The sequence below is a fragment of the Ailuropoda melanoleuca genome, chromosome 16 (genome assembly GCF_002007445.2).
Source record: "Ailuropoda melanoleuca isolate Jingjing chromosome 16, ASM200744v2, whole genome shotgun sequence".
NCBI classification, from domain to species: Eukaryota; Metazoa; Chordata; class Mammalia; order Carnivora; family Ursidae; genus Ailuropoda; species Ailuropoda melanoleuca.
In genome coordinates this window covers 65,058,529-65,085,051 of record NC_048233.1, presented here as the reverse complement: position 1 = coordinate 65,085,051, position 26,523 = coordinate 65,058,529, and the positions used below count along the sequence as shown (strand labels likewise).

Here is a 26,523-nt window from a genome sequence, read left to right as displayed (position 1 = left end):
TTTCTTCCCAGCTCCGCGGTCTGGCCTCCATGTGGAAGACCTCAGGCTGTGTAATAGTCTCGGTTTTGTGAAAGTCACTGTGGAATAGGGAGTTAGGCTCGTGGCACCCAATCTGGAGAAACTGTGCGGCGCCGAAAAGCACATACATCTCCTTAGTAAGTCACTGTGATTATTTAAGAATGAAACTATTTTTTCCCTTTCAATGTATATTATTTTTTCAAACAGCTGCTGGGTTGTGGTGTGCTTATTAAATGCTTATTAAGTTGCGTGGACCCAACTGCTTAGCAGTTTCACTGTGAGATAGTTCTCTAGGCTTAGGGCGCTGGAGAGTTTACCGAGACACTAAGGGTCCCTTTCGTGGAAAAGTCTGGGAATCTCTGACCTACGAAAGAAATGAATGAACATAAAGGGAGGGTTACATGTGCAAAGTGGAGTGAGGAGCTCATCTGAAGAAGAGTAGAGGAATTCTCTTCCATTCTTCCTCTTAAAAAGGAGGGTCCTCTTCTTTATAAAGGAATCCTGGACATTCTCTTTTTTTTAAATGCCAGATCACAACTGTCATATTAGTTGCCATTGTGTTTATGGGACCGTGGGCTTGGGCTGCAGTTTCCGTGTTGAAAAAGTTTTCTGGCTTCCTCAGTGCCTCCCTTCCCCTGCTCTCGTAGCTCTCTGAGAAGCCCGCCTCCTGCAGGAAGCCCCCTGTGATTATGAGGAAGCCATGTGATTTTGCACCTTCCTCCTTATCTTGTCAAACCCAGGAACACGGGCCCTCTGCCTGGGCAGGAGTGATAATCTGATGGGCTCAGGTGCAGTTGCTGACCTCGACTCTTACAGTGACGGCATGTTTTCCATCTCCCCAGCATAGATGTCTTTGTTTCAGACTGTAAACTCTTGGGTGAGTGCTCGAATCAGCAGAAAGCCAAGCTCATTTTAAAAACTTCATCAACAATCTATTAGGAACCTACTCTGTGTCAAGCCTATCTTTTGTGATGACTAGTTCGCCTTCTCTTGGCCGCCAGGGCCATCCTATGGGCTGTGCGTGCCGTGCCCCGCACCTCTCCAGGGGTGTGATTCACACCGACAGCCAAGGCAATGCTCTGTCCTGGCAGGTGCCATCGTGGCAACCCTGTTGGAAACGCTTGCTATTCGATTTTCTAATGAATATGAGATAATTAAAGACCACTGAACACAGCAATTTAACGCTTAAGCTTTGGTTCCAAAGCCCAGCTCAGTCACTTACCCTCCATGTCACTCAGTGCTCTGAGCTGCTTGTTCCTCACAGGCAGAACAGGAATCCTGGAGCATCAAAGGATTACAGAGAGGATTAAATCAAGTAACATCTGTGCAACAAGCTCTCAGCACCGTAGTTGGCACCAGAAAGGACTTGATAAACGTTACCGATTACTATCCTCAATATTAGCATATATTCGACAAAGGAAATGTGCTCAGGATCTTGCATGGGCAAGACCAGTCAAGACAGCAGCATAACCTTCCGCCTCATTAGGAGGAGTCTGTCTAGCCACGGCCTCATCCCCAGCCTACTCCAGGGCCTGGCATGCAGTAGGTGGTCCATAAATGTTTGCAGAGTGAATTTATTAACTCTTACCTCTTCATCATTCTTTCTAGGTTTCAGAACCTCATCATACCTGAGCTTGAATCCAAGTCTCGTGGTCATCGTGACAAGAGGAAAATAAGAAGGGCCTATGGCTGGGGAGGTATTGCCAGCTTTGGGGCACTGGGCTTTGTGTGATTACGTCACTTAATACCCAGCACCTCATTTTGACCCCGTATTATGGGTAAGAGACTTCGAGAGGCTGAGTGACTTCTTGCTCAAGGTCACCCAGCAGGAAGTGACTGAAATAACCAATGACTGGACAGGAATAGTATTCACCGTTGGGTAAATCCTCATTCAAACCCAGCTACATGGCAGGTGAGCTAAGGCCTGGGACGCAGAGGTTTCCGGGGGGCAGGGGGCAAACACACCTCCTGAGGGAGCAGGTGAGCTGTCCGTTTTTCTGGACCACGTGGTCCTGCTGGAGCTTTCTGCTGGAACGTTCTCTGGCAAACGTGTGGAGGAACTGGTGCACAGAAACACGTTGTCAGGGGAGCAGATTAGCTCCTGTCCCTACCCCCAGAAGAGTCAGATTTATCATTTTCTTGATTTATCATTTGTTCTCATCTTTCCATGGTGGTTTTTTAACTATATCCTCTTTCCTGTATCCATTCAACAAAGATTTATGAAGCCATTGCCAAAAAACCTAAAGAAAGAAAGAAAAAAGAAGCTCATGTTTTTTGCACGACATCTGGGGGATCTGTATATAAAACGGCCATTATGATCCTACCGGGGCAGGGGTAGGGGGGAATCCAAACAAGGGAAGCATTTAGCGAAGACCGCTGAGTACGGGATGACAGGGGCCCGGCTCAGACCCAGGACCCTGACCTCAAGTCCAGAGGTGCAGAGTTTGAATGAGGGCACAGGTGCTGGACTCAGGCTGGCTGGGTGTGAGTTCTGACTCTGCCACTCGCAAGCTTGAGTGAGTCACTTAAGCAGCCTGGAATTTATGTAAAGTGGGGTCATAAAAGTAAGCAACCCACAACAAGGATGAAGCTCTCAAGCATTATGCTAAGTGAAAGAAGCCAGAACAAAAGGCTACATACTGTATGATTCTATTTGTGTGACATTCTAGAAAAGGATCAGTGGACACCTGAGACAGTTGAGAGGACAGGACTGACTATTAAAGGGCCATTAACATACTCTTGGGAGTAATGGAAATATTTGGTGTTTTGGTGGTCGTGTAGTTATATATGTGTATGCCTTTATAAAAACTATAAATCTGCAACTATAGTTGGTGAATTCTACTGTATTTAAATTTATCTCAATAAAACTGACTTGAAAAAAGAAATAGAGGCAACTGGGTGGCTCAATTGGTTAAGCCTCCAACTCTTGGTGTCTGCTCAGGTCATGATCTCATGGGTTGTGAGACTGAGCCCTGTGTCAGGCTCCGTGCTCAGTGGGGAGTCTGCTTGAAATGCTCTCTCTCCCTCTGCCCATCCCCCTCCCCGCTCGCTCTAGCTCTCTCTCCCTAAAAAAAAAAAAAAAAAGTTAACGGGATTTTATTACCATCACGTTAAATAATAACCTACAAGGCACTAGGAACAGCACGAAGGAGAGAGTCAGTAGTAGGCATGCGTTTGCACTTGTTGCCAAGTCAGTGCTGTCGAGTATGCCCATCGCCGGAAGCCAACAAGAATTCTGCAGAATGTGAATGAAAAAAAATTCAAAATTTCTCCGAATTCTTAAATTTTGATATTTATCACTTAAGGGAAGATGACAGAACAAATACTAAATTCACTGGAATAACTGTATAATCGTTTAATGCACCTTTAAAAGACCAGCGTAGAGCACCGCAGTGAAACATACAGATGGGTAATGAATTAAAATGGCCATTTAGGGACGCCTGGGTCGCGCAGTTGTTAGGCGGCTGCCTTCGGCTCAGGGCGTGATCCTGGCGTTCCAGGATCGAGTCCCACGTCTGGCTCCTCTGCTGGGAGCCTGCTTCTTCCTCTCCCACTCCCCCTGCTTGTGTTCCCTCTCTCGCTGGCTGTCTCTCTGTCACATAAATAAATAAAATCTTTAAAATAAAATAAAATAAAATGGCCATTTAATCTGTAGTGTTTTCCGGCTGTGCACAAGTAAATACTTGTTTACAAGGATTAAAAAAACCACTCGGGCTGGTCACAGATGCAGGCGACTCTCTCCCTTTTCCCAGAATCAGCTGCAAGTTGCTTGATTTCTGATGTTTCCTTAATTGCTTTTGTCCCCAGACTCTGGTGTTAACCACTCCAGGCATGTACACCTGACCCAGATGCTGTGTGGGATGGCCTTGAACCACTCAGGAGCCTCACAAAGTTGAACTCTCAACCTGAGGTTGAATCCCACCTCCCTCTGCGAGCACCTGCTGGGTGACCCAGGCCAAGACTCCCATGTCTCTGAGCTTAGTTCCTCATCTGTAAATTCAAGGAGTAAGACTAGATGCTCTGCTAAAACCCTTCACACTCCAACTTCTAGAATTCTATTGCCCCTGGAACGGAAAGCAGACATGCTTTGATTAGCTTTCAGTGTCTACCAGCTATACAAATTCTCTGGGCCAGAATTTCTTAAGTGTAAAATGAGATAACAATGCCCACCTCCAGAGGCTCTTTGTGAAGAGCAATTGAAATTATGCATGTGAAATCTAATATAGTTTCTGACCCAGTGATTCGATCTTTCCTCTCTCCGTCTGTTTCTTTCTTTCCTCCCCTCCTCTCTGTTTGTATAATAGACTTCCACATAATATGGAAAGACTTATATTCTGGTTCTTTTACTTGAAAGCATATTTGGTCTTCAACTTGTATGTTCGTAGTGTCATATGCCCAGTACTCTTGCCTGGTAATGGCGCTCATTATTTATTAGAAGAGTTAAAATGAATTTGCAATTATAACAAAGGTAAAATAACTCAATGCCAAAACTGGCCTAATGCGTTTTTAGATATCTCAATAGATTTTCTGAATGCTTCTTTATTCCTATTATTCACTGCATTCATTCATTTATTCATTCAACAATCAATTTTGATCCCCTCTGTGTGCCAGGCACAGTGCTAGGTATTAGGGGTACAGAAATGAAACAGATATTGTTGTTGAACTCAAAAAGTTTCCAGGTTAATGGAAGGAGGCACCAGGGCTATGAGAGAAGTCTGTCCAGGGTACAGTCGAGGTCTAGAGAAAGGTGTGGTGGGTTCTTCGGGGAGGAGTCAGGAAAGGCTGCATGGAGCCATGGAGGCTAGAAGATGTGTAGGTGTTCACCAGAGGGAGGTGGCAAAGAGAGGGACTGCGTGCAGAAGGAGCAGCAGGCCTGGGTGTGCACAGTCGTCTGTATAATCCGGAAACCACACCGAGGTCAAGGTGCTAGGAGTATAGAGTATAGTGTGGTGGGTCCAGCGAAAGTAAGAGCTGGAAGTCCTAGACAAGTTTTCTTTAAGCAAATGCTGATCTGCTCAGGAAGGGAGGACTTCAGATGCTGCACAATCACTGGGGACAGCAGAAGAGGAATTCATTGGGTCCCAACTCAACTGCCAACCTTTCACATTGGCAGGTCATAGCTCTGTTGTGTGTGATGGGGTGGACATGGTTCTCCAGGGCTTTCCAGGGTTTCGACTACGAGTGGATCGATTTCTTTCTAAATCAGGTCATAGCCATTACAGACAGCATGAGGTGAAAGACATGGTTGAGTTTTCCTTAGAAATGGCATCAGATATTTTACTGACTGTAAGTTCATTGCTCACATGTAACATTAGGAATTACAGATTAAGAAATTAAGGGGTTTTTTGTTTTGTTTTTTGTTTGTAGGACGATGACCCACAATTTTTTAGTGTGATGAAATGAGCTGTCAATAAGGGAACCAAGAGTTATCAAACACTTAAAATGTGCTGGGAGCTTTTAAAGACCTCAGCCCCGTGTGTGATATTCAGGTGCCCGCCTCTCTGGGTCCCAAGTCGTGCTCCTCCTGCTACACCACCTTGCCTCTAAGTGACCTTCTCAAGGAGCCTTGGGTAGGTCTTGGCCTTTTGCCCCTAAAGAACCAAAATGAAAGGAAAGCGATGAGGAGAAAGTGGTCTTCTCCCCTCTTCTTACATCTCATTGAGGGCCTTGAGAGTTCCAGGCTTAGATTTAGGTGAGGGGGGAAAGTCTGGGTTTTGGAGCTGATGACAGAACATTGTTAGACTATTCCAATTTCCAACACTGACGAAGCACCTCAGACATTTTGCCTGCTACTCTTAAGTGGGAAGAAGGAAAGAAAAGAACGCGCTTAGAGACACAGCCATGCCTTGGAACCAAGGTAGGCAGAAAAGAAAGTTGCAAAAAGAGCAAAGACATTTCATTGCTTTCCTATTTTCAGAAAGACCCTTCCCTCATGAAATGGAGCCATTCTCTTCCTTTAGCCTTGGTTCTGTCATTCCTTCCTACAAGCCTCCCTTTCATGCCTCTCTTCTCCCTCTTTCTTTTTTCTCTCTTGCTATTGCTACTGTTCCTTCAATCGCTTTCTTAAAGTTCAAATTGAAATACCAGCCTTAATCCCTGAGAAGCAGCTCTGTTTTCCCTGCCCCTGCCTTGCACAACTTGTGGTATGGCTCTGTGCCACCATTAGCTGTGCAGCGAGGTCTGACGTGGCCAAAGAACATCTTGTACAATGCCACTTTTTATCAAAACCAAACAGCATAACAATGAATACAGGGCCCCGTTCACATCAGCCTCATAAGATTTCACTATGATAAAAGCAGTGGAGTTGAAATATAAAATCCATCTCCATTTGAAAATAAATAGCCCCAGTAGCGCCTCTCCCTGTCCCGTGCCCTTCCCAGGCCCTCTCCTAAAGCCCCCACTGCTCCACTGGCTCACCTCCCCACCCTTTTGTCATCAAGTGCTTCCTTTGGCCTCCAACTGTTCAGGTTTCACCAGTCTGGTGACCCATTAGGATGGGGTTGCACCACACCGGGGTGGGGCTTAAGGGGAGGGAAGGAAACGGCTTCAGTTGAAAGCCCCACTGAAGCCAGGCTTCCCTCCCCTGCTGTCATGGTCCCCATAATCCTGGCAAGGCACGACTGTCTTCGAGATGAATGTTCTTGTTGTGGGGATCAGAGTAAGAGAAAGGGAGAGGAACATCTACACATGTGAGTAAGTTTCAGCCCTTTGTGCAGGAGGTGCTGGCCCTGCTCGTCAGCTTAGAGGTACCCTTAGCCAGAGACCTCTGAAAAGAACAACAGCCAGGAAAGCACTGAAGGGAGAGCCCGGGATCGATGACACAGGCCAGGTTGTCCTGGTATTACATGGGCATTAGATTAGGGAGGCATCCATGAAGGACAGCCTTTGCCCCCACTAACCCCCTCCCAAATGGTTCCCAACAATAGCACTAAATGGCATTCAGACATCCCTCTGCCTAGACATAATCATGGCCTTAATCCCCCAGAGGAGTCATAGGTTCCCAATAAGAAGACTTCATGCTCTCTCCCTGAGCACGGAAGCAAGGTCTTCAATGCCGGGTAGGCAGAAGGGAAGACTGGAAATGGGGATGATGGCTGAAGTCCGAGAAAAATAACTCCAGCGTTAGAGAGTCCTTGGGCTCAAGACCAAGCCCTCCTACCTACCTAGTTTGCAGACACCATCCATTCATTTGTTCAAGAAACAGTCACTGGATTTCTACTCTATTACCAGCACTGTTCCAGGCTCTGGGGTGATGAAATTTACACAAGACAAAGTCCCTGAATTCATGGCAGAAGAAGAGGTAAACAATAATTAAATAAGCAAAATAAAATAATAAGTAAATTCAGCCAGCAAACAGTGCTATGAAGGTTTGTTGTTGTTGTTGTTGTTTTCCAAAAACAGGATATGGGAAAGAAACAAGCATGGAAAGTGTGTGGCTACTTTCCATTGGGGTGGCCAGGATGGCTTCTCCGAGCAGTTAATATGGAAGTGAGATGCACTTGAGGAGGAGGCAGGGAAAGAGCATCATCGATGTAGGGAATGGCAGGTGCAAAGGCTTGGAGGGAGACACAAGCCTGGCATGTTGGAGAAACACAGGTTTCATTGAGGCTGGAGTGAGTGACAAGGGCGTGGAGGTCATGCTGGGAGGTTGTGGAGGCAGGACCCATCTCTAGCCTCCTTCTTGCCTCCCCAGACACAGTGCGCTGCCCCTTACTGAGTGCCTGGGTCCATCCAGTGAAAGTGTATGTGGGGCTGGGTTGGTGAGTCTCTGGTTTCTGCCTGTGGAGGGGTTTTTGGCTTCTAGTGGCCTCCCCAGGAGAAACCCAGCCCCTCACACCCCTGCCCAAGCACCAAGCACAGAGATTAGTGAGCGATTTCTCTGGGTGTCAGCCCTTGGGTGTGAGACTTCAACTTTTCATTCCAAACCATTACGACATGCGTGTCTGGTTGTTGCTGACTCCGAATGGGCTGCTTGTGCGTGCCAGACATTTTGTCAATGAAGGATTTCTCTCCTGGCTTTGGTTTTAGGTGAGTCTGTTGTTTGCTGAAGCTCCAGTTTAATTAAAAACAAACCAGAGGGTTGAGAGAATGAAAAGGGCATAGAATACCTCATTGAAGGTCTCTGTGAAAAGGGATATGGGAGGATTTAAGGAAAAGGAATATTGGAGTGTATGTCACAGGGGAAGAAGTGAGACTTTTGGGAGCATGAGCTCTGGGCTGGGGTGTAGAGGTTCAAATTGGTCACTTGCTAACCCTGTCACCCCGGGTGTGTTACATATTGTCTTTGTGCCTCGGTTCCCTCCATCTGGAAAATGTGAAGAGTAACAATCCTTCGGCATGGTTTTGATGAAGAAAGGAGTCAGTGCGTGTGAAGTGCTGAGAACATTGCCTGGCCAGTGACAAGGATGCAGTGACGGCTAGCTTTGTTGGTAAAGGGGCAGTGTTGGTGTGCTCCTGGGTTGTGCTCACAGTGGCTTGGTTCAGCCCCGTCGGGGGGTGGGACCCTGAGGTGAAGTGTGAGTGAGCTCAGTCTCTGAAATCACACCACATTCCCGATTCCAAATCTTTTCTCTCACAGACACAGGCCTTTGGTCCCAGAAGGAAAGAAACGAAAAAGTGTAGAGAGTTCATCATGAATCCATTCTTCCTTCTGGACAGAAAACCTCAAGGCCGTTGTAGTGAGAGAGCGTCCTTCTCCTGCATGAAGGACCATGCGTTACATCTTGTAAGGCCCATCAAGAGAAATCTAGTCCCTGGAAAATGATGCCACCATAAAAAAAAATATTCTTAAAGCAATTGATCTTTTAAGTAAAATGCAATCTGACCAGGAACCCCAACACATAGCACCAATAAAAGTGTTGAAGGACTCTACCTACTTGTTACCCCTTTTCCCTCTGTGACTGTCCCTAAAGCAACCACAGAAACCATGATTTAAATAAAACCAAACCAAACAATACAAAACACAGGCTTAGCTCTCAAAAGCCCCCAAGAGGAGAAGTCTGCATCAATCCTCGCAGTGACTCATTCTCTAGCACTTTTATGAATTTAATTTTTCAAAATAATATAGGCACATCATTTTTAAAAATCAGTCTTGTAATGAAAATCAGCAGTGCCTGCTCTATTCCTTCCTCCCCTGAAGTTGCCCTCCCAGAAGACGGTAACTTTCAGCCTTTTTAACTACGTCTTTGGCATTTACCTCTCTGTCTTGAAATGACAGTATCATCCTGCTGGTTCTTGATTTTTCGGTCTTAGACATTTATTTCTTGTTCTTCTATCCTGGAGGATCAGGTTCCAGCTCTTTACGCCCCCTTTCTTCTGCTCCTTCTGTACCCCCCACAACACACACACACTTGCCCTCTCTCATTGACTTACGTATAACTACCTCGGTATTTCATTATTAGTGCAATACTGGTAACCTCCATGAAAATGTTGTTCGTTGGAGAGCGACCTAACGTACCGTAGCTGTATTTCCTTTCTTGTGTATTTCTTTCCTATAGTTAACAATTGTCTCATTTTTTCATTGCAGTTGTGTCTACCCAACATTAATTCACCCCCCAAACTCTCACACAGAGCTATCAAACTTCTCCTAGTAATCAAAGGATTTCATTTTCTTTGGGGGGAAGCAGATATGTCCCCCCTGGAGACCCTGGGTCCTCCTCCTACAGTCTAGGTGGGTCGCTCTACAAGTCTACCGTGCTATTAGAGTTAAGATCTTTCTTTCATCATCATTTGAAGAATTCATCATCATTTGAAAAATTCCCTGTGCCCGTCTTCTGGGCTTGATCCCTGGATTCTAGATTCTACGGTTTGGTTTGCTCCCCTTTTTTCAGTAAAATAACTCCTTCTGTAGCTTCCCAAGAAACCTACTTGGGAAGTGACTTTTTTTGGGATTAGGGGTATCTGAAAATATTTTTATTGTATGCTCACAATTCATAGTTGGCAGGTCAGTCTTTTTCTGAACTATAAACTTAATGGTACTTGTTAGAACCATGCATTTTGCTCCTTGCCTGCCCAAGAGTTGAAGAATGGGTGTGTATGTAACTTTATATGTGAGGCATTATCTTCCATCTCTCTTTTGAAAGGATTTCTGGAGACATAAATATCTGACTCTGGGTGCATGACATGCCATCTAGAGCAAGATAAGGCAAGAGATAATTAACACCATCCTTCATCTACCATCCATATTTTCATTTAGCAAACACTTGCAGAAAAGTACCTAATAGTATGTGCCATGTACTGTGCTCAGTGCTTAGACTTGTTTTGATTCGGGATGATTAATTCACATGGATTTATTTTGACAGGTTCACATGGAGCCCTCAGGCCACAGAGCAACACTAAGACTTTTCTTTCAAGCTAGTCTCCTCAACTAGGTCAGCTTCCCTGACTTTAGTCAGCAGAAGCCAAACTCAATAGATGAGCCTGCCAAGAGAAAGGCATGACAATGAACACCAGACTCTTGCAGGTGTCACTGTGCAAATAGTATAGAAGACCTATTGTCTAGGATGGAGGGGCTCTGTGGGGTCAGGAAAGCTTACCTCACCTGCTCAGATGAGGAATGTACTGGAATCTCTGTGCTACACTCCATGGGAGGTCAATGGATCTCTCAGCAAATGGCCCACTTCTCCCTTAGGAGCCCAACCAGAGGGGATCTCCAAGCAGAAAAGTAGCACAGAAGACAGTAATAATAGCAACAACTACAATAATAATACTAGTCATTATTGTTGCCAATGAAGCCAGAAGGGAAATACCAATTTAATACGGTTATTTGGAACACTAGCGCTATGCTAGAGACTCAGAAACATTAACCTACAACACTCACTGTCTGATTTGGTTCCCAGAGATGTTTTTCACGATCAGTTAATGAAATTACAAGAAAGGAATCCCACCCAAACTCAGGGCTACTGTCCTTGAAAATGTATTTCCTTCCCAACCCTGCAACTGCGCTGCTGGAATTTATCCCAAGGAAATTAGATATGAACTCTTGCTGCTAGAAGTTATGAAATGATGAAAGACGTGAGGAAAGATAACCATCTTAAAGATATTCACTGAAATACTGCTATAATATTAAAAACTGGAAATACCTTAAATATCTCCCTGATTAAAAATTTGAGCAGCACCCTCATTCAATGAAATACCATCCAGTCATTAAAAATTATTTGAAAGAAATGTGTCCATTGATGTGGAACAATTTTTATAATCGATACTATTTTGTGCATGTATGTGTACCTATACGCGCATGTGTGTGTACATACATACACATACATTCAGAAAAAGATTGATAGCGAAAATACCAGTTGTGAGTGGTTATCTCTGGGTTGGTGGAATAATGTTTGCTGGGGTCTTCTTCTCCTTTTTCTTCTTCTCCTTTTTCTTCCTCTTTCTCTTCCTCTTCTTCTTTTGCTTATCTGTATTTTCCACCATAATCCTTCTTTGCTTTTGTAATAAGAGAAAACAACAATAAAAGGTATTTTGAGTATCTTGGGTAAAGAAGAAAGGGCAAAACTTGAAAGAGGCTTCCCCAAGAGACACCATTTCCCAGAAGCCCCCTCCTTGTACTCATCACTCTAGAAACTTATGGTTTCTGGCTTTCTGTAGCGTAGGTTTGAACAGACGTGGCTGCAGGTGGCCAGGAGATTAAGTGTTGGCTGTGGCCACAAGGGTCCCACCCACCCACATCATGTTGGTGAGTCAGGGCTTGCTTGTGCTGTCGCAAGAAGCATCCAAGCATTGAGCCTGGAGGTCACAGAGAGGTCGTCTCCCATCAGAAGCCCTTACTAAAGGTGCCGAGTTGGTAGAGGAAGCTTTTCCCAAGGGCAGATTCTGGAAACCACCCCATGGTCCTGAAGGGCATTTAACCTGCCTTCCAGTCAGGTCACAGCTTACGTGCAAGCAGGCTCAAGTCTGTGCAATGTGGCACTACCTGCCAAAACTAAACGCTCATTCTCTGAACGAGAAGCTATCACTGCCATTTGTTGATCACCTACTACACACCATACATGATACCAGACTTTCTACGTGCGTGATTTCCCAATGCTTGGACTTCTGTAGACAAGACGTTATCATCTCTGTTCTTCAAAGGAGGAAATTGAGCTCAGTAATTTGCCCAGCATCTCATACGAAGGAGCAGAGCTGGGGTTTGAACCAGGTCTGTGTCACTCCACGCCTGCAAGGCTGCTTTTCAATCCTTCCCCCTTGGGTCGGTAGCCCACATTCGAGCATCAAGCTTATCCCACCCTGTGATGGACCCTATTGTTCATAGCTAGCTCAGCAGCTGTCTTTCTTCCTTCCTTCCTTCCTTACTTTCACTAAGTACCCAGCAATGTACTAGACCATCATGGATGAGCGAAATTCCCATTCAGTGCTAGTCAAACCACCTTAAGGGAGAGTTGTAACTTTTCTTTCATCTCCTCCCACCCTCTGCCCCATCATCTCATACCAGCCTTGGAGTGGGAGTTGAGTTCCTAACTGCCCATGGTAACATTCAACATTCTTCCCAAGCTGGAGGTTGTTCGTGGGCTGTGGTGGAGGAAGGCACCAAGATCTCCTCTGGTTGTTTCCCTACCTGCCTGTCCTGCCTTGTCACCTATCTTTCCCCACCTTAGTCCTTAAGGCCAGTCACCCAGGGCTGCCTTTTGTTCCAGAACATCCCCACCTCCCAGGCTGTGCCCCCATCATGTCCACTGTCTGCAGTGCCTGACTCTGAGGAAGCATTTAATAAATAGTCATTGATAAATTAACGCATGGTAAATGAATGAGTAGATGCCTTCCATTTCATCTTGTTCCTCCAAGGTCAAGCTCCAGCCCCATGAACTCTGTGAAGCCTTTTTCCCATTGCCCACAGAGCAAGCTCTCCATTCAGAACACTGAGAACACATACAATCAAGGCTCTGGTTTGTCACTCACCATGGGCTGTCTTCTATGTAAGGTGTTTTGTGTGTTTTCTGCTTCGTGAAGGTAGGGAGTGTGTTGCATTATTCAGTGACTCTGGAGCCAGAGAGACCTGGGTTCAAGTCCCAATTCCATCACTTGTCAGCTAATTTACCTTAAAAAGTTTGCTTAACCTCTCCGAGACCCAGTTTCTGTTAAAAAGGGACAATGCCCACCTTCTTCAGTGTTATGAGAGCTAACTGCCCTTTCTCACAAATGTCAATGAGCCAAATTATAAAATAATGCGTAGAACATGATCCCATTTTCATAAAAAGAGGTATTTTTTGGAGACTTACGTATTTATAGGTGTGTTTATGTGCGAATGTATGTGTAAAGTCTGGAAGGATGTACACACTAAGCTATTCACATAGTTAATTCCACCATGACTTTTCTGTACAACATTTTGTGTGTATTTTTGTGTGTATTTTTTATTTCCCTCCCCAACAATTGTAAGGATCTGAAAGGCAAAAACAAACTGTATCAGTTCTGATGGGCTAAGTTATGCTGGGCTAACCACCCCAAAATCCCAGATACTGCAACGATGTCATTTTTCACTTGGGCTACATAGCCACCGTGGGTCTGCCAGGCTTTGCACATCAAAATCGCTGAAGGATACGAGCCACCACACCACTGCCACAGATCACCAGGCAGCACGTTGAAGGGAAAAGACAGAGTATTTGCTCATAGCTTTCCACACCAACTATGGGGGGTTTTTTCATACTACCAAAGTAACAAGGAATACTTTTAGAATATACGGATTGCTAAGCAAGAAAAAAATAAGATTCATGTGTAGACCCGCTTCCTCGATAAAATCACAATTAATGTTTCCTCATGTCCTTTCTGTTTTATCTCCACACAAACACTTTCCAATTTAGCCCAAATGGAATGACTTCGCACATCCTATCTTGAGAAAATGAATATTCATGAAGCATCTGGGTGTCACGTCCCTGAACCCTTGTTTGGAGCTCCGTATCTTACAAGGTATCTGTAAACTGGTATTATAAATGTAAACTCATTCAGTACACATCGACAATTATCATTATCATAAACAAGAATCATAATTATTATTATCTTGCTTAATCATTGCAGCAACCCTGCCAAATTACTATAGATGAAAAAAAATGAGGCTTAGCGAATTAAGTCATTTATCCAACCTATATAACTTGTAAGGGGGGAATTTCAGGATTTGAACCCATGTTTATTTGATTCAAAACCCAATCCCAGTGCCGCCCTAAAAGATGAACAAGGGGAGAAAGTAAATTTCCCACAGGCGATTTTTAGTCTAGGATAAGACTGTTCGCTCCAGAATCTTCTCAGTGCATCAGCTGAACTGATTTGTAGCCAATTGTTTCCACCCAGATTCATTGCTCCAAGCCTCCCCCTTGGATCAGGAGCTGCGAGGAAGCCACAACTATTCAGAATGGCTTTCCCAAACCCTGGGCACCCCCAGTCCTGCCTACTCTCTTGATTTCCAATCACAGCCAATTTCTTTTCAATAATAATAGCCTGAGTACAAATAAGAAGTCTTCCAGTAACCAACGGGCTCCTCCTAAACCCCTTGTAAATGCTCTGGGATTAGCCACTGCATCCCTGTGCCTCCCTAGCCCTGCATTAGAACACAGGAGAACCGACTGTTACCGTCCTCCATCTGTACTTTATTAGATTTCATTCATTTGGTTCCCACAAGCATCCCGACTAGAACGGCTTGGGCAGGATTCATCTCTCAGGTGATCACACTGCCTCATACATGGGCAAACACGTGTACGCGTGCATGCATGCACTCACACACACATATGCATGCGTGTGAGTCATGTGTTAGAGTATCCCAAAATCTGGCACCCCACGCTGGGCCGGCCCAGATCATACCAGGGTAAAGGGCGGCTTGGCACACAGCTTGGCTCTCGGAGGGATGCAACTTCAACTGGAATTAATTAAGGGAAACCAGCTTTTAGTTCACGTGCTGCACCTGTTCCTCTCTGGTCCCTCGAGAGTGCGCTAATGACCAAGCCCGGGCATGATGAGGGATGTGGGGGGCAGCACCAGCAAGATACCCAAGCTTACCTGACCTGCAGGGTTGTGTGAGAAACTTCTGCCCCAAAAGCCCCATTGCTAAAGTAGCTTGTCTACCCGTGGTGACAGGTGCCTGGAATCCTACTTTAGAGCTTCATTTCCGTGGATTAAAGCTTTGGGGCTGCAGAAGACCCTCTCTTAAAATGCATGTACCTATGGGGGAGAATAAAACAAGGCCTATTCATTAGTAATGCAGGAATGTAAATTATTACATTGAACTATTGCATTATTTAACATGGCCCTCAGGGGACCAGGACACGTGAGTGTGGATGGGAGGCTTCACAGAGGTAAGGGGAATGGGAAGCAAGGCAATGCAGAGCACTGGACCCTGGGGAAAAGGGTGTGAGCAGAACTGACTTCATAACCTTGATCTCCACTGGCTGGTGAGGTGGCTGAGCTGCAGACACTGCTGGGTGACCTTAGGCAGATTCCTAGCCTGACTTGGTGACTCAGCCACACCCTGAAGATGATCAAGGTGACCTACAGCTCGGGGCAGCTGGGCGCAGAATTAATTAAGGACATGCAAGGCGTGCTTATTAAGTCATTAGGAGGACTGATTAATTATCACTTCAAAAGTTGCTTGTGGAAGGTGACAATCCCCTGTTGCTTTAGATGGGGAAAGCCTTGAGAGAGCTAAGAAAAAGGATAGGGAAACGTGGAAGGGATACAAGTATAGTCCTCATCACTTGCTCTCAGCCTGTCCTGGAAAACTGGATCTTTCTATATCCAGAGTACCGTCCCACGGGACAATGGTGGCCAATGGTGGAGGTGTGAGGAGCAGCAGTCCAAAATGGGCTTTCTGGGCTTCTGGAAGCTGTTGGTCTTTTCACTGAGACCCTGTGTGGCAGTTAGCTCCCCCAGGAATTGGTACTATCAAGCACTAACAAGAGGAACTGGTCCGTGGTGACTCCACGCCTACCATCCTTTCTTGTGTGGCCCAGGTGGCAGTTGCGACCATGTGCTCTGGTGACCAGGAAGGGAAGAGGTGTCCAAGAAAGGTGTGGCTAAACTCAGCCCAGAGAGGTGTCTAACCTTGGGGGAAACCTCTTGAGCCAAGTCTTCTTCATCTACAAAACTGGGGACCACAGACCCTATCTCAGTTTTCTCCTCCCAGAAGCTTTCTCAAATTTTGAGTGTAGAGAAGTCATTAAACTCAACACAATGAGTAAATGAGGAAGAAGATGTGCCTGGGGTGTCATGTGAGGAAGCCTTATTTGGTAAAGTGAATCTCACCCAACAGGCTTGCCACAGCACTGAAAATTTTGAGCATCTGTCAGTGTTTTCATTGAAAGATTTTCACTCCCAAAGGTTCATCTTTAGAACACCTACATAATAGCCAACATGATAAGTGGACGGGAGAGGAATGGGGAAGTCCATGGCTATCTACTGATAGACCAATATACACTGGTTCTCCAAATCAGCCTGCTCTCTAGCAAGACCTTGACATATGGGACTTGGCAGGGGAGGTAACTTTTGATGAATGGGTGGGAGAGCTCAAGGAATCAGTAGCCCTGAAACCAACAATAGAATGTTGGGTGGCAAAAAGTTGCCAAGAGAGGGTGACAAGTAGAAAGAAACATGATTACTGTTGATATTAAGACTTTTGCATAACCCTTTGCAGATTGGAGATTCGGTACATATTTTCTCTCCTGATCCTCACAGCAGCCTGTTGCATAATTATTGCCTTTTTATAAAGAAACTGAGACCTACTGAGCTTCAAAGACTTGCCCAAAGTTCCAGATCCAACCTTCAGTAGAGGCAGGACTCAGAGGCAGATCCTGAGTCTCTGTGCTCTTTCCACCACACCCTCATCCCTGCACTTTACATTTTACCTGCAGGGAATACTCTTTTCTAATTTGAATTTACCCAGCCCTAAAGATTTTATCTTCCCTTCAGGAGTGACTGAGATGTTGGATGGAGATGCCCAGTGAATGGGTGGCTCCCTTCCTCTCCTTCCTCTATTTAGTGGGTCCCTGTCTAGTCTGTTCAAGGGAGCAGTCATCCTCACTGACATCCTGGAGCATTACTGTGTGCTGGGCATCTTGCATATACTATACCTAACTTTCACCATAATCTTTAAGATGGTCTCATGCCCACAGTCTACTGAGGCAAAGACCAAGGCTTAGAGAGTAGAAACAACTTGCCCAAGGTTATGCAGTGTTAAACAGGTGAGTCAGGATTCAAACCCAAATGTGCCCGTCTAAAGCCCATGAAGAAGCATTGTCATCAATACACAAAAGCTACCAAGTGGTATCTTTTTCCTTTTTCCTTTTTTTTGGTTTTTTTTTTTTTGTGTTTGTTTTGTTTTGTTTTGTTTACCAGCTACTCTCAAATTCCCATTCATATAAAAGTTAAACCCTTAGGAGCCATCGTTATTCAAAAATGCTTTTATTCATGTTTTTGTAGAACCTATGAACAAGAGTTTCCCTACATTATACACCTGTTTCCTATAGTGATGGACATTTTCAGTTTTACTGGGTAAAGTGCTACCAATGTACACAGCCACCTGTGGCATATGGAAAACCATTGTTTGCTCTACTTCCTAGCCAAAACTTGGCATTGTGAAAGCTTAACATTTTTTCTAATCTAGTAATGTGAAATGGTATCTCATTGTGGTTTTAATTTGCATTGTTTTGATGACTAATAAGGTTGAGCCCCTTTTCGTAGGCTACTGGCCACTGATGTTTCCTCTGTGGTGAAATGCCTTTTCATAGCTTCTGACTTCTTCTCTATTGGTTTATTTGTCTTTCTTCTTGGGTTTTGGAAGTTTTTTGTAAGCTAGGATACTAAATCTCTGTGAGTTACATGTATAGCATATATTTTATCCTGATTTGTGGCTTGCCTTTCACTCTTTAAGTGCCATTTGGTGAACATATTTTAATTATAATATATTGAATTCAACAATTTTAAAGGGTTCTACTTTTTGTGTCTTGTTTAAAAAAATCCTCTGCTACTCTGAAATTATACAATATTTTCCTCTATTACCTTTTAAAAGTTTTAAGTGCTTACATACAGCAATGTTTTTGAACATTCTCATTAATTTTAATAATTCATTGGTAAATGTTTTTTGGTTTTCTGGTAGACAATCATATTGTCGACTAATAACATTTGTGTTTCTGCCTTTGAATATTTATATTTTATATATGTATGTATTTTTACTTACTGTGCTTGCAAGATCCTGGAGTAGAATGTTCAGTAGAGATGGTGAGAACGGACACTCTTGTCTTATTCCTGATTTGACCATTGAATAAGATGCTGGCTGTAGGCTTAGGTCTGATAGACTTTGTTTAGGATAAGGAATTTCCCTTGTGGGAAAGAAAGATCTTTTTATATGACTATATGTTAAATTTTATCAGTGCTTATTCTGTGTCTATAAAGGCTATCTAAAGTTCTTGGTTTTTAACCTGCTAATGTGGTAAATTGCATTAATAGTTTTCCTAATGTTAAGCCAACTTTGCATTCCTGATATGAAGTCATGTCAATTTTATACATGTGCTTTACTGGGACATTACATACATGTGAGTGAAATTAGTTGTACTTCCCTTTCTTATACTACATTTAGCCGACTTCGGTATTAACAGTTATACCAGCTACATAAAATAAATTGACGAGTATTACCTCTTAGCCTTTTATCTAGAAAAGTTTGTGTAAGGATTAGGATGATGGGTCCCTTGAATATGTTTGACAGAACTTCCTGTAAAACCATCTTGTATCAGATGTTTTCTTTGGGGGGGGAAATTTTAATTCCTGATTTATTTTCTTTAATGGTCACAGAGCAATTCAGATCTCTCATTCCTTCAGAAATTGGTTTTGTAGGGACGCCTGGGTGGCTCAGTCAGTTAGGCATCTGACTTTTGGTTTTGGCTCAGGTTGTGATCTCAGGGTCACGAGACTGAGCCCTGTGTAGGGCCCTGCGCTCAGCAGGGAGTCTGCTTGAGATTCACTCTCTCCTTCTCCCTTTGCCCCTCCCCCCGCTCTCTCTCTCTAAGATAAATAAATAAGTCTTTAAAAAAAGACATTGGTTTTGTTATTTGCATTTTTTTTTGGTGTTTATAATTTTGGTCTGTGTTGTCCAAGTGTTCACTTTATTTATCTTCTCATCATCAGAGCTTTTGCTGCATCAACATGTGGTTTCCTTCTGTCATTTCTAATTTCATCCATCTTTTCTTCTCCCCTTCCTAGGTGCTCTATAGTTTACCACAATGTTGTTAGCTATTGATTTCTTTATATTTATCCTGCTTGTGATTCACTGGCCTTTCTGAATCCAACAGGGCATATTTCTTAAAATATGGAAAATTCTTAGCGCTCAATATTTTCTCAATATTGCTTTCTCTAAATCCTTCTACTCTCTGCTTGTACAACTTTGGTCAGATGTATGTTAGCACTTCCCTGGGTTCCACCAGCTCAATTTCCCTTTTCGTCATTCCATGTCTCTTCATAGTTCTTTCATATTTTCCATATTTCGCTCTCTGCTCCATACCTGGGTAATTTCTTGAGATCTATCTTCAAATCAAATAATTAAACTCTTCAGCCAGCATTTGCTTTCTGTAAGGATTCTGACTCCTGTTACTGTTTTTGTTTTCATTTCTTGAAGTCCTATTTTGTTATCATCCAAATCTGCCTGGTCATCCTCTTCACTCCTCATATTCATCATGTTTTTAATATTCAATTTTTATTCTGTATCTGGATCTGTTCTTCCTTTATTGTAGCTTGTTTTCTCATGTGTATTGGGATTTTTATTTAGGTGGGAATATCTATGGGTAGTCTTTGTGGTTGGGTTTAAATGGCAATCCACCAGAGAGGATTAGTATTTGCTCCTGCCAGTTACTTGAGAGAACTAACACAGGAACTACTTTTGATATTTGTTTTGAGGTATTCTGTACCAGGTGGTACAAATTTGAATCCAGTTTCAAATGAGGACTTGCTCATAGATAGGAAATTTTGGAGGGAAAATTTTTCTCTCTACTCAAAGCCAAAGCTGAGACACACCTCCTTCCTTGCCAACTCACTCATTGGATGGATTTTATTTTCCTAGACGTTGTTTCACTAGCAGAACAGCCTTCTCAGGGTCCTAATTTTATGTAGGAATCTCTGTTCTGACATGTACTTTGAGCATTCTCAAATCCTGTTCCTATCTTCAGATGTTACAATTGCGGTTGTCAAAAACACAAAATCAAACAAAACAAAACATTGAGGGTGTAGGTTATTGGAGAAGCTGCCATGATTACTTCTATCTATGGGTTTGTATTCTAACTTCGGGTTTAGCATCTGAGGGGTTCTCTTCTTTTCTTGCAATATCAGCTAGGCTCCTTGAAAGATTTCTACTTTATATTTTATCCAACATTCAAAAATTTTCCCCTTTTTCAGAAGGATTTTACACTATTCAGTTCTCTGTATTGCTGGAAATATAACGTTTCTGAAATGTTCTTCCCCCCAACTTTTCCCACCTAAAAAGCCCTCATTCATCCTTTAATTCCTCATTGAGGTATTGATTCTTCTGGGGAGCATTCACTGTCCCACTCACTGCCAAAGCAGGATAAATTCGTCCATTGTCTGTGTTCTCATATACTTGGAACATACTTCTAATAAAGATCTCCCACATTTTTATTATAGTTATTTGCTTATCTGCTTCCTCCTACTGTTCTGCAAGATCCTGGCAGAGTGTTTTAATTATCATTTTAGGTTCCATATTTAACACAGTGCCTAACATAAAATAAACAGTTAAATGGATATTCATTTGAGTTTCAATACCTAAATGAATAAAACATCATTGTTTACCAAATGAAGTCTAAACTCATTAGCATTTCACTCAGGTACCTCTACAATCTAACTACAACCTCCTCTTCCAGGCTTATTACTCAATCAATGCATTGTTAATTAATATATTAGCTATCTCTTGTCATTCATTCATACATTTATTACCTAAGTATTTTTCGAGTGCCTCTCATGTGCAAGACTCCATGCCGAATAGCGGGAATATCTCCATGAATAAGCCAAATGTGATCTATGTATTCATGGAGTATGTTAGCAAAGGGGGATAAATATGAAGTAATTATATAATCATTTAATTATATTGTGATAAGTGTTATGAAGAAAAGATAGAAGCCCTGTGAGATGTTCAGCAAAATATTTTAGGGCACTGCTGGAAAGCATCCTGAGCATGTGGAACAACTCATCCTCTCATTCATTCTGTGCAGCAACAAGGAACCAATCATTGTCCCCTAAACATGTCCATGATGATGCCTGGGCTCAACCGGTTTCTTCTGTCCGATCTGTCCTTATCACTCACCTATCCTCCACCATCTCTGTCTGTCAAAATGTCAAGATCCCACTTCTTTCCCAAAGGTTTTGTCCATGAAGTCTCCCTTGCTATGGAATGTATTTTACTGCCTTTTCCCCCCACTTGGTATCTCCATTATGGTGTTGATCTCATTATTCCACTTTCTATGTATGTGAACTATGTGAAGGCAAGGGATATATTTTATTCAGCTTGATAAGTTTCTGCTGTGTAGAATCTCAGTTTGGCCACAGTTTACTTCTTCTTCTTTTTTTTTTTTTAAGATTTTATCTATTTATTTGAGAGAGAGAGAAACAGACTCTCCGTTGAGCAGAGAGCCCAATGCAGGGCTTGATCCCAGGACCCCAAGATCATGGCCTGAGCCAAAGGCAGATGCTTAACCAACTGAGCCACCCAGGCATCCCATGACACAGTTTACTTCTATGGCAAAGTTACAACCAGATTGCACCAGACCAGAAACCGCAATGACGTCAGAAAAGAACTACAAACTGGTTTACCAAGAGAAGAATTTTTGAAAAATCAACCATGCCAAACCACAAGTTCATAGGGTTTTGGACAGGTAGCCAACACAGAGGACCTTTTCAAGCTTCCCTAGCCAAACCCACTGATTTGGCACAAAATAAAAAGTCCTGAAATATATAACTTGATTTGGTCATGTTGGGTAACATCAACTGTGTAAGCTCTGCTGGTAGGGTGTTAGTGTGATATGGTTAACCCCTTCCTTGCTCTTTCCATAAGGAATGGATTCCAAGGACTATTTGCCCCAAATCATTCTGGGTTGGAAGACAAGGTATCTGGAGTGGGAGGACACTCAGGTGAGCTTAACACAAGAGTTAAAATGAAGACCCACATACCATATTTCCAAATATAAAATTTATAAATTAAGTTCACACATAGTTAAAAAAATATGTTCCATTCTACCACCTTGACAAATACATCTTGAAAACAATATTAAACCTGGGAAACCAGGTTTTAATTTGGAATTCTCCAGCACATTGCAAGATGGTGGCTCAAGAAGAACCAGGGACTCCATTCTCCAAGAATGCTTCCCCTTCTTTTCCCACCTTTGACTCCATCCTGCACCAAAAGTGTCTTAAATACATATATAGATATCCTAGCTCACATATCCAAGCTCCATCATACCTCTCACAAATTGGTACCCATTGGCTTCCTCTCCTAGAGACAGTCTATCCTCAGGAGAATAGATCCAAGAAAGAGGCCTATGCAGGCCCTAGAAGCAAGTTCAAGACCATTTGGGTAGGGAATTATTGGGTCTAGAAACATGGTCTTGAGGGAAGGATATGGGCTTCAGATGAGCTCTTTCCTTTGGTCCCATGGACACTTCACCTTACAGGGAGAGTCTTAGCCAGAGAAGGGCCAGAGTGGAGTCTTCTAAAAGGATGAGCCTGGATCAAGAGCCCCTCTCACTTGCATCTAAGGATAGTGTCATGGAAAGGGACTGTGATTTGTGTACTAAATAATGTTAACAAAGAGGAATACAATTTTCAACACTTCAATATGATATTCTTTGATGGTATGTGAAGAGAAACACACAAGGAAACAGCCATGGGGTGATGGAGGCAGAGATTGGTGTGATGCAACTATAAGCCAAGGAGTATAAAGGATTGCCAAGAACAACCAGGTACTAGGAAGAGGCAAGGAAGGATTTCTTCTCTAGAGCCATCAGAGAGCATGGCTCAGGTGACACCTTGACTTCAGATTTGCAGCCCCCAGAACTGTGTGACAATATTTTTGTTGTTTTAAGCCAACCTGTTTGTGGTACTTTGTTACAACAGCCCTGGGAAACTAATACAATCCTTATGCTTAGTTTTGTTATAGTAAGTCTTAAAACTTTGTGTGAGTCATGTGGGTTTGATTTTTTTCATGATTGCTTTGACAGTCTAAGTCATTTATAGTTCTATATATATTTTAGAATTGTCTTGTCATTTTCTACAAAAAAAAAATATGCTGGGATTGTACAGAATCAATAGATCAATCTGGAGAGGATTGTCTTAATAATAATGAGATTTCAATCCATGAACATGGTATATAATTCCATATACTTAGTTAAGTCTTCTTTCATTTCTCTCAGCAGTGTCACGTAGTTTTAGGTGTAGCAGTCTTGCACATCTTTTGTTAAATTCAATTATAAGAATTTTAGGTTCATGTATTTGTTAATATATTTTTTGAAATTTTATTATCAAACTATTTGTTCTTATATAAAATACAAATTTTTTGTTATATAAACCTAGTATCTTGTGACTTTGCTAACTTCACATTAATTATAACTGTCATTTTGTAGATTTCTTTGGATTTCCTATGTAGGACATTTTTCATCTGAAATGCAGTTTTCATGACTTCCTTCCATTGTATATGTCTTTTATCTCTTTTTATTGGATGTTATTATCATTACATGAGTTCTAGGTACAGAATTCATTCTCTCAGCTCAATGTGCAATCTTGAAAAATGGTGAATCTTCATGGACTTACTTGGCTTTCCTGATGTCCTGAGATTATGCATAGGCAGGCAGGGACTTCTTTTTACAGTGATATTTCACATAACTTCACATAACTTTCCTTAGGCTGTCTTACACTGGCTCATTTAGCTTCTCCCTAAGCTGAAGAATCATGGTAAAAAAAAATCCCAAGAATGTGTCTGTTTATATTCTTTCTTCAGGATTGCTTACCCAGGGCAGGAGTGACATTAAGACTGATGCTGAGCCATTCAAGATTTTTTTCTTTCTTTTCTTGTCCTTACCTTTTACATTTTATAATGTGCATTTTCTAATAAGATATTATATTATTTATTTATAACTACTGAATTTTTTTTGCTTCTTTTAAATTTCCTTTGTACTCATTTTGTTAGGTATTTGGGGGAGGATAGTGCATAATACAGCTTCATTTTTCTATCTTTATCAAGAATTTCCATACTTAGTCTTTACCAGAGAGAACTTCAACTCAAATTCTAGAGTCTAAAAACAGCATATATTAAAGAAATGGGCTGTCCTGGGGGGAAGAGGGATCCCAGGATTTGTCTAGAGGAAGCAGTTACTACTCTGTCTATTCCTGTGAAATATTTCCATGGGAGCACCTGATGACATCTCAGGATTTTTAAAGAGAAGCTGGAAATCATAATTTTTAAATGTAAAATTTAAAAGATTTAAATTTTTAAACCTTTATTTTTAAAGGTTGGCAATTAACTCAAATTTAAAAAACAATTCTGAGGGCAAAAATAAATATTGGCAACCTGGTTGTAGTTGTCAGGATACCAGTTTCCTTTGGAGAATCACTTCATGGAGGGCTCAGCCAGGCCTTTGGTGCTATTTTAAGTCAGAGTACAATTTTGACTTGGGTCATTCATTACAGTTCAACAAACAAATGAGCAAGTCATTGGCAGTATTGATCTCCAAAAGCATTAGTGTAATCTCTTCAAAATAATGAGGAGACATGCTTGTCGGTTAAAATTTTTATAACCAGTCAAGCAATTACTTAAGAGTGAGGGCAAAGGGGCACCTGAATGGCTCAGTCAGTTAAGTGCCTGCTTTCAGCTCAGATCATGATCTCAGGGTCCTGGGACTGAGCCCCATGTTGGGCTCCCTGCTCAGCCCCTCCACCCTCTCATGTGCTCTCTCTCTCTCGCTCTTTCTCTCAAATAAATTAAAAACAAAATCTTAAAAAAGAAAGAGTGAGGGCAAAATTAAGACTGTCCTTTTCATTAGCTTTTAATCTTTTTAGTTACCTTTAATGTGAAATGAAATGAAATTTTACCACATTTTTTAAGCAGTAAAGTACAAAGAGAAATTACACTGCAGACTCTAAGAACTACTGAAGTACATGTTTCAGTTAAAAGGAAAGCAAACTGCGGGCTTCAGAGGGGAGGGGGTTGGGGGAATGGGATAGACCAGTGATGGGTAGTAAGGAGGGCACGTATTGCATGGTGCACTGGGTGTTATACGCAACTAATGAATCATCGAACTTTACATCAAAAACCAGGGATGTACTGTATGGTGACTAACATAATATAATAAAAAAAATATTAAAAAAAAAAGAAGGAAAGCAAACCCATAAAGAGGATGTGAGAGCAGTGATGAACACAGGACTAGAAGATATGCCAATAAATTTGACTAATTAACTGTTAATTTAAAATTGTATTTTGTGTATTTTAGAAGGTCAAAGTGAAACTTAGTCAACACAAACAAGGTTAGGAATTTTCGATGAGTAGGTTTAACCTGTGCTAAGTTCTGAGTCTTATGTATGAAAGGGTAGACATAAAATGGGTTGACGAACTTTAGAATTTGTGAGAAAAAAACCCTTTGGTTACGAATGTGTGGCAAGTTAAAATTCCATTCAACGTATTTTTTGCTTCTTGTGAAGTTGACTTCCTTTTGGAATAATAATTCTTCTCTAAATCGTTAACATTAGGCTTGGTTATTTGACTTCTGCAGCCACTGAAATGTAATTGGGAATAATACATGTTATGGTCAAGCGGAAGGTTTCAGAGCCAGTGTAAACTTCACCATGATCCCTTCTCCTTTGCCTCCAGACTAGGGTTGCCAGATAAAGTGCAGGATATGCAGTCAAATTTGAATTTCCGATAAACAACAAACAAGAAACCATTTTTAGTATAAATATGTCTCATGCAATATTTGTGACATAGGCTAAAACTATTGCTCATTGATTATCTGAAATTCAAACGTAACAGATAAATACCCCTCACAAAAATGAACTCAAATTGAATTACACACCTAAATACAAAATGCAAAACTATAAAACTCTTAGAAAATAACATAGGAGAAGACCTAGATGACCTTGAATATGACAATGACTTTTTAGAACAAAAGATATAATCCATGGAAGAAATAATTCATAAACTGAACTGCATTAAAATTTAAAGCTTCTGCTCTGCTAAAGACAAAGTCAAAAGGATGAGAAGACAAGCCACAGAGTGGGAGAAAATATTTGCCAGAGACATATCTGATAAAGAACTGTTATTGAAATATATAAAGAACTCTTAAAACTAAAAAATAAGAGAACAAATAACCTGATTTAAAAATGGGCCAAATTATCAAATGGTTTCACTCATTTATGGAACATAAGAAGTAGGAAGATCGGTAGGAGAAGAGAGGGAAGAAGGAAGGGGGGGTAAAAAGAAGGGGGAATGAACCATGAGAGACTATGGACTCTGGGAAACAAACTGAGAGCTTTAGAGGG

At 42.2% G+C, this 26,523-nt stretch overlaps 1 long non-coding RNA gene across 1 annotated transcript; it reads left to right on the top strand.

Annotated features, from left to right (window-relative positions):
* The first annotated feature begins 6,589 nt into the window (after positions 1 to 6,589).
* Positions 6,590 to 8,979, top strand: LOC105238231. The gene is made up of 4 exons (XR_856941.3): positions 6,590 to 6,711; positions 7,249 to 7,318; positions 8,339 to 8,447; positions 8,597 to 8,979. It is a non-coding gene; the product is annotated as an uncharacterized LOC105238231 (long non-coding RNA).
* The last annotated feature ends 17,544 nt before the right edge of the window (positions 8,980 to 26,523 follow it).